Source organism: Mytilus californianus, unplaced genomic scaffold (assembly GCF_021869535.1).
Source record: "Mytilus californianus isolate M0D057914Y unplaced genomic scaffold, xbMytCali1.0.p SCAF_56, whole genome shotgun sequence".
NCBI lineage: Eukaryota > Metazoa > Mollusca > Bivalvia > Mytilida > Mytilidae > Mytilus > Mytilus californianus.
In genome coordinates, this window is record NW_026262708.1 from 105,204 (window position 1) to 114,484 (window position 9,281).

Consider the following 9,281-nt stretch of genomic DNA (forward strand, 5'->3'; position numbering starts at 1 on the left):
GACAAAAAATTGAGAGACAAGTTGAACCCCGTCTGACAACACATGTACATGTAAACCTTTGATCCCATACATGTATACCAAATATAGTTATCGTATTACTTATAATATGCCACAAATTCACTTGATAAAATCACTACACATGTAGTTGTTTAAGGAGCACTGAACAATGAAAAGGGAATAAGGACAATGGAAAAATGTCTTGACAGAAACTTCTAAACATAAGGATTCCTTATACATTATCATGATTATGATTTTAAGAATGACAAATCCATGATTTCTACCCTCTGAAATATAAAACTTCATATAAATAGTAAATGTTGTTGTCCGATTAGCATTTCATGTTTTGCATGTCTTGTATTCTGAAACTTTTGTCACAGACAGGACATAACTGGAGACCTTGGAGGAATTAAGCCTACTTATACATGTTATAAGCCTCATGGTGATAGTCAGTAATTTATCTGGAGGAAAATGAACAAGGAAGATACAAAAAGTGAAGGTAGTCTTCAGTTCCAGAACAGACATAGTTGTCAGAAATTATTTTTTTTTAATTATCTGGTTTATCCCTTCAAATAAAGACAGAAGAAATCTATCTATTACTAAAATATAACTGTTCTGAACTGCATTTTATTTAATGAACGTATAGCACTGTCAACATGTACAATGTACCTGACAACAAACAAGCAACAATCTTTTAGTTCACAAGTACAACAGCTTGATCCATATGTGATCCAAAATGTGCAGAATGCTATTATGGTGGGAGGTTCAAATTCACTTTATACTTCTCTACTTTGAATATTATATCCTATATCACCTTCATTGCTGGTGATCATCATGTCATGTACATGTAGAACTTATTTTTAAATTTCTATTGGAAACCAAATTGGTCAAATTTGTCTTCATAACGAGTTGAAAATATGGAATGTCTTGGACTAGGTACTGTGGCTTCCAAAGATTTAAAGATTGTCTGATGGTCTTAAATCTGTATTGTATATGACTGTTACATGTATAAATGAAAAAGGCTTTTATGTCTTTGCTTTTGTACAGACATCATTGACATTTATATTAGCAAACAATTTGCATTTCCTGGCATATCTATTTGTTTGGCGGCTGACAATTCCAAATGCATGTTTCATGTTTTTCACATCCTTTTTAGTTTTCTGATGAAAATGCTGTTGCTTCCAGTTGATACAGATTCTATAGCTGAGCCTGTGTCTGGCCATTTCTTTATGTCTAGCATGTGTGTGAATTATTCACAGTGACTCTCAATTTCATTTCCCCAAACTTTCTGTGTCTGATTCCTTTCAATAAAGCTATATAGACCAGGGAAGAATGTCTGCTCCTGAAATATCAATTTAAATATATTTATGGAATATTCTGATTTCAAAACAATGCTGACTCCATTATAAAGCTTATTTAAGATTATTTAACATCCGTTTCAGAGGAACTCATTTAATTTTTTTCTTTAATAATTATTTCTAGCTTTTCCAGACTAAAAGATGAAGAAAAAATGTACATGCATGTTTGTTTAGGGTTTCCCTACCTACATGTACCCTGTTACTTAATACTAGTGTTTATTCAAACACATTTTAATTGATACATTGTATGTTCCTCTGGTTAATGACAGAATGTTTTATTGTCCTTAAATAAATGTTACTTACAGATATACATGTAGGTTATCTAAAAGTAAATTTATAAATTGACACTGTGAATCTATTTCTAGGATCCACATCTTCTTATCTTTGAACATTTTTTGGGGAAATGAAAACACTGGCCCTTGAGTAATCCTTTTTGGGATTAGTCCTTGAGGTGTGGATTCCCAAATCAAATTTGTACGTACATGTATTTATTAGCAGAATCTGTACACAAATCTTTAAACTTGTATTTCATTTCATTTCACATTTTTTACTTTTTGTTTAGCATCATCATTTCCAGACATTAATCTTATAAGATACCTATTGATTTTGTTTGATGGTTGGTTGTTTTCTGAACAATTTAACATACATGTATGTACTATGATGGAGATAGCCTCGTCTGTCTTGTTCTTTTATATATTGATCAAGTATATGTATTGGACATGTTGAATTTAAAGATAGAGTATTCTATCAGTCAAGAGCATAATTACTTAATCAAGTCTTCAAAATTATTTATACTAGTAATGTTACAAATGAAAACAAAGCAGTGGCGAACCCAGAAATTTTCTTCATAATGGGGGCCTGTACAGCCATGCTTCAGTGATTCCCTATATAAACAACCAAATTTTTCCAAAAAGGGGTCCTGAGCCCCCTGAAATCCCCCTCTACATCCGCCTCTGCTAAGTTACTCAATCATGTAGTTAAAGCAAAATATTTGAGTATAAAAGACTACAATAAATGGGGAATGTGTCCATAGGACACAGATGATGCCCATTCTTGCAGATCATATAAAGTTATTAAACGACATAACTGAAGAACGGTAAAAGTGATGCTACCCAAATTTGTGCTTGATCTGAGTTTTTTTGGTAATAAGTATTGTGTATAAGTTTCATAACATTTGGTTGAGGCAAACTAAAAGTTAGAGAATGGAAACGAAATATTCAGAAATTTTACCATTTGTTCTGGAACGGTTAAAGTAACACTTTTTGCCTCTTTCAACTGATTTTTATAGTTCGTTCTTATATTGTACTGTTACACCACTGTCCCAGGTTAGGGGGAGGGTTGGGATCCCCTAACATGTTTAACCCCGCCACATTCTGTATGTATGTGCCTGTCCCAAGTCAGGAGCCTGTAATTCAGTGGTTGTCGTTTGTTTATGTGTTACATACTTGTTATTCGTTCATTTTTTTTTTACATAAATTAGGCCGTTAGATTTTCTCGTTTGATTGTTTTACATTGTCATTTTGGGGCCTTTTATAGCTGACTGTGAGATATGGGCTTTGCTCATTGTTGAAGGCTGTACGGTGACCTATAGTTGTTAATTTCTGTGTCATTTGGTCTCTTGTGGAGAGTTGTCTCATTTGCAATCATACCACATCTTCTTTTTTATATGTACATAAACAGGATGAAGTTATTTTTCTCACAAAGCATTAAGCTAATATTTAATGAACACTGAAACACTTATTGCCATTCTGACCCACTGTAGCCGAGTCCAAGAATAGTGAACAATTAATTTCTTTCTTGGCAGAAAATTTCCCCTAACAATTATCTGACCACATGATATCAACATGTATCAGTGTGTGACAGAAGTAAAAAAAGTATGCTGATATTAAAACTTCTTCTCCATGTGCTGGCATAAGATTACATGTATATCTTTGCAAGTACACAGTAGAATATCATTAATAAGATGACATTATGATTTATATACTATTACCAATGAATTTAGATTTATCTGATCCCATATCTTCATTGACTTTGTAAATTATAATTTTTTTGGCAGGAGAATTAGAATGAAGACTTGCAATGTATTTTCTGGGATATTGTCATGTTTTTTTAAAGTACACTGTGAATCCTCCACAAAGATTTTTTTTAATAAACACTCGAGAAGTTGCCCAATGATAGAAAAATGTCAACCTTTAATACTCTTATTTTCGAGAATTTACCTTTGAATGCTGACTTGATTATCGGGTAGCAGATATCTGGTATGTAAACTCTTCCATAGCCCGTTTGAAGCATGTTGGAAGCCTGACCATGCAATCTTTGATTTCCAAAATTTGTCTCTTCTCAAATTTCAATTCTTTCACTTTGTACTAAGGCAAAATTTCAGTTAATGCATTTTCTATGTTGTTTTCCATTTCTACGTCGCCATCTTCAACATGTTCCTAGGTCGCGTTTACAACGAGCATTCTGATTGGTCGATATAAATACTTTCTGGGGTCAAATATTACGTTATATAAGGTCACAAAAGTGAAACCTTGTAGGGTACTTGTTAGATCTTCGTATGTAGTATAACGTAGTATAACGAAATCCGAGATCTATATTTTAATTAGATTGTAACAACAGCTTCCTTGTTTCTGAATTGCCGATGAACACTCGGGTATTGTGAGATCTGAAATACTACAATATTTGTGCAGTTTTTGTCGAGCCTGCGACTTTTGTCGCAGAAAGCTCGACATAGGGATAGTGATCCGGCGGCGGCGGCGGCGGCGGCGGCGGCTACGGCGGCGGCGGCGTTAGCTAACTTCTTAAAAGCTTTATATTTTAGAAGGTGGGAGGTCTGGATGCTTCATACTTTGTATATGGATGCCTCATGTTACGAAGTTTCCGTCAGTCACATGTCCAATGTCCTTGACCTCATTTTCATGGTTCAGTGACTACTTGAAAAAAAAGTTAAGATTTTTTGTAATGTTAGATTCTCTCTTATTATAAGTAATAGGATAACTATATTTGGTATGTGCGTACCTTGCAAGGTCTTCATGCCCGTCACACAGTTTTCACTTGACCTCGACCTCATTTCATGGATCAATGAACAAGGTTAAGTTTTGGTGGTCAAGTCCATATCTCAGATACTATAAGCAATAGGTCTAGTATATTCGGTGTATGGAAGGACTGTAAGGTGTACATGTCCAACTGGCAGGTGTCATCTGACCTTGACCTCATTTTCATGGTTCAGTGGTTATAGTTAAGTTTTTGTGTTTTAGTCTGTTTTTCTTATACAGTATGCCATAGGTCAACTATATTGGGTGTATGGAATGATTGTAAGGTGTACATGTCTAGCGGGCAGGTGTCATCTGACCTTGACCTCATTTTCATGGTTCAGTGGTCAAAGTTAAGTTTTTGAGTTTTGGTCTTTTTTTCTAATACTATATGCAATAGTTCAACTATATTTGGTATGTGAGTACCTTGCAAGGTCCTCATGCCCGTCACACAGTTTTCACTTGACCTCGACCTCATTTCATGGATCAATGAACAAGGTTAAGTTTTGGTGGTCAAGTCCATATCTCAGATACTATAAGCAATAGGTCTAGTATATTCGGTGTATGGAAGGACTGTAAGGTGTACATGTCCAACTGGCAGGTGTCATCTGACCTTGACCTCATTTTCATGGTTCAGTGGTTATAGTTAAGTTTTTGTGTTTTGGTCTGTTTTTCTTATACTGTATGCCATAGGTCTACTATATTTGGTGTATGGAATGATTGTAAGGTGTACATGTCTAGCTGGTAGGTGTCTTCTGACCTTGACCTCATTTTCATGGTTCAGTGGTCAAAGTTAAGTTTTTGAGTTTTGGTCTTTTTTTCTAATACTATATGCAATAGGTCATCTATATTTGGTGTATGGAAATATTTTATGATGTACCTGTCAGTCTTGCAGGTTTTATTTGACCTTGACCTCATTTTCACGGTTCATTGCTCAGTGTTAAGTTTTTGTGTTTTGGTCTGTTTTTCTAATACTATAAGCAATAGGTCAACTATATTTGTTGTATGGAAGGATTACAAGCTGTAGTACATGTCTGCCTGGCATTGTTCATCTGACCTTGACCTCATTTTCTTGGTTCATTGGTCAATGTTTAGTTTTCTTGGTTAAGTCTGTATCTTAGAAACTATAAACAATAGGTCAACTATATTTAGTGTATTGAATGATTGTAAGGTGTACATGTATTTCTTGTTTGGTTTATATGACCTTGACCTCATTTTCTTGGATCATGTTAAGTGTATGTGATAGTTGTAGTAAAGCTTTATATTTAGGACTATCAACATAATATCAATGATTAGTAAAGAAGGCGAGACATTTCAGCGTGTGCACTCTTGTTTCATTTGTAAAGGGGATTACTCAAGGAAGGTAAAAGTGACACCCGTCAAAATTCAAATTTAATCTGTGTTTTGTTGTAAAAAGCATTGTGTAAGAGTTTTATAACATTTGGCTGAAGCAAACAGAACTGAAACCAATTTTGGGATGTTCTGACGAACCGGCGTACAGACGGACTAGGGCAAAACTTATTGTCCTTCCACTACAGCGGGGACTTAAAAACAGCTGAGAATAGCCACATATTACATATGCAACTGTACCTAAAATGTTTCAAACAAACATGAGCCAAGGCTCTGTGTTGAAGGCCCTTATTAAGATATACTTTTCTTTTATAATTTTACAAATCGTTATAAAGAATATCCAGTACTTTTTTAAACCACTTCTTGTGCCTTTCTCTGCCCTCTAATGGCCTATGCTGACATGCTGGAAATTCATCACTATGCGCATCATGTACATTTATGATGTTGTTCAGAATAGAATACCACTTAGCAATAATTACATCCGGGTCCTGTCCTGCTGAAGAGGCAGCAGTCCAGTAAAGTTAGTTAACAATACTTTTAATCCATGGTTGAAGGTCCTTGCAGTCTTTTTCTATTGAAAGTTTAGCCAACTTGTTCTTTAAACCTGAAAAATAGCCATTTCATTATATATTTTACTTAAATCTAGTAAATGTCATTAAATATAAGTAGACAATAGTTACCAGTATACGATCTAGTATGGAGAACAGTGAAAGGAATGTTTGGACTCTCCGCATCCTCCAGAATCTCAGTCATAGTAAATGCCTATATAATAAGAATGTGCTATATTGGTATATGATGAAGTAATTCTAAATATAAAAATTAGTATTTGTACAGATCAGATGTATTTTTTCAACTATATATATATATATATAATACCTCCATCTATTGAACAAAATTGATTATTATAAAGCAAAGCAAAACAAACTTTCATTTGAAGATATGAATAAAACTGAGCATTGCACCGGAACAAGTAACGCTATATATTATACAAACAGCATGAAATGAAATGTAAATAAGGAAAGCAATAGTACAGGTGTTATCTCCCATTGGATTTGAAGCAAATGTATGAGACTACATAACGAAGATTTTTGATATTTGGTTTTTATGAGTAAACTATACCATTTGCTTTGTTTTTTAAATTAATCACTCGACAACTTCCTGTTTACCGAACACTTATACATTTTTACACTCTTTACAATATGCAGTAGCTCACAGTTTTACTTGTTTTAACTTTGGATTATCTCATTTCCACTCACATGAAATGGCATGGCACTTTCAGTCATGGTTCATTGACTTTAAATATTTAGCATAGATTTAATATTAAGTATTTCTATCTTGATTTCAACACTCTCTTGATTTCAAAATTAACATTATTTGTAATGTCATATACACATTGTGTGGTCGTTATTTTTTGGAAAATGTTGTTATACCACACTAAGCTCTTGATTAAGTCAGTGTTCTGTATATATGACTAGAAGTAAAACATACTATAGAAGGACACTATCTTCTACATTGTAAACGAATAATTTGAAATGACAGTTATAAAAGTTCACTCACAACGTTGAATGATATTTTTTTAGGGTTTTTACATCACATGGCAGAATTTTCTTGATTGAAGAAGAAAAGGTCGAGACAAAACCTGATAAGTTGATGAGTTATATTGATGTATTATATGTCCTGATACACAAGCTTCAGCAAAGAATACTTTAGTAAAGATGCATGGCAGCTTGTTTTAAATATCAACAATATGGCATTGACATCTTCTTTTGGTACTGATTTATCAACTAATATAAAAAAAGTCTTTATCTAATTTGTAAAAAAAATATATAGAAGGTAAAAAAGTGTTAAAATGAGAAATGCAATGTATTTTATCAACATCTAATCAATAAAATTGAAATAATAATAAAAAAACACACAAACAAAAATAAAAAGAATCGGTTCACTTGTTCTGGCTATTTGCGAATCAAAAAATGTAATACTGAATATTATACTCAAAAAACACATTTTACTGTTGTGTATTCCCTCACTGATCTTGTCAGGTATTTCTCTGCAAGTTTTGCCATTGATTCAAGTTTTTTCCCCCTCCTCCTCTATCTTATCGTTATGTTTACATTTTAGTTCCTGCAATAATTTGTTCTTTCATTTCCTGCTGCTACATTTCCTTCAGAAAGTTTATAACCTCCATATCACCTGCTTTCGTTTTGGTTTGTTTATTGCTTAGACTGACTGAATTTATTGTTTTAGTTTTCATGAAGGTGTTTTGCTTTTTGAGCCTGTAGAACATGTAAAATCAGATATTGTACCAAAATAGTCCAGTTTACTGATTTATTTCTAAACCATTGAAAAATGGAATACTCTTCAATTCTTTGAAGGTCATTGTGGGTAGATGATTTCCATGCCAATAAGTCACGGCATTACAACTGTATATTCTTTGTTTTAGGTATAGGATTAGAATTCATTACCAAGAACTTGGTTGCTGATGAAATTTAAGACTGATTAAAAGAAAAATTATTCTGTGACAAGATACCAAAAGATACCAAATTTGGTTGACTTCAGAAATTAACCGATTCAAAAACTCTACAATGAAAAACAGATCCAACAATTCAACAACACTTCTCTTCTTCATTAATTTAAAGACCTGTTTTGTTAAAAACACTTGTAGTAAAAGTCAGTAAGATGAACAAACCATGAAAATATTTCCAGAACATCATCAGTGTTTCATAGATTTTTTTTAAATGTTTAGAATTGTACAAACAGTAGAGAGTGAGTAATCTTTATTATGCATGTCTTTTCTTCATAAGCTACCCGATATAATGTGTTATGGTGTGTATTACCCAATTAATGACAATGTAGACAGTACATGATATTTACATGAGCTTAACCACAGCTTTTACGTATGGTGCAGTTTTTAGTTTGGTTGTTCTTAAAAACAGATTTTTAAACTTAATTGGATGCCAAATTTAAAATATACCCGATATAGTTCATACGAATTGGTGGACCTTTCCGAAGCATATAGGGTCACCAATTTGAGTGAGTTTTGCGTTTTTAAGTTTAGTTTAGTTCTGTATAGTGAGTTGGTGGTGTTCGTTTTGTCTCCTTGATGTATACTGCCTCTTCGTTTTAATTGAATAAGTGCATTTTCGTTGTTAACGTGTTACTTGTTATCAAAACAATATATGATAGAATGTTATCATTTTTAATAAACATATTCAAACATTATATATTTTCATCAAATGGCAATATGTAATAGAGCAACGAATTCAGCTAAATCTTATTTCACAGCAAAATCTAATTCTTGTGCATTATTTAAAATCACGAATGCGTCATATATAGAAGCAAGTGTTGGTACCAGAAACATATTAAAGCAGTACATGTCGGATGTTCTGTAAAATATCGTCTCGAGCTCGACCCCCAAGGGTGACTGGGGAATAGAAGTATGGTCACCATTGGTCTTCCTCCGACCGGCAGTAAAACCCGTGCTAAAGTGGGGCGTCCGTTTGGCTGTGCGGGATGTACAAATTTGCAGCCACGTCCGGTCAGAATG

The 9,281-nt window shown here is 33.6% G+C and overlaps 1 long non-coding RNA gene across 1 annotated transcript; it reads right to left on the reverse strand.

The window, feature by feature from the left end:
- Positions 1-587: 587 nt before the first annotated feature.
- LOC127703920 (uncharacterized) lies at positions 588-3,816 on the reverse strand. Its single transcript, XR_007983126.1, has 2 exons — positions 3,575-3,816; positions 588-1,339 (listed from the first exon to the last, which is right to left on the reverse strand). It is a non-coding gene; the product is annotated as an uncharacterized LOC127703920 (long non-coding RNA).
- Positions 3,817-9,281: the final 5,465 nt, after the last annotated feature.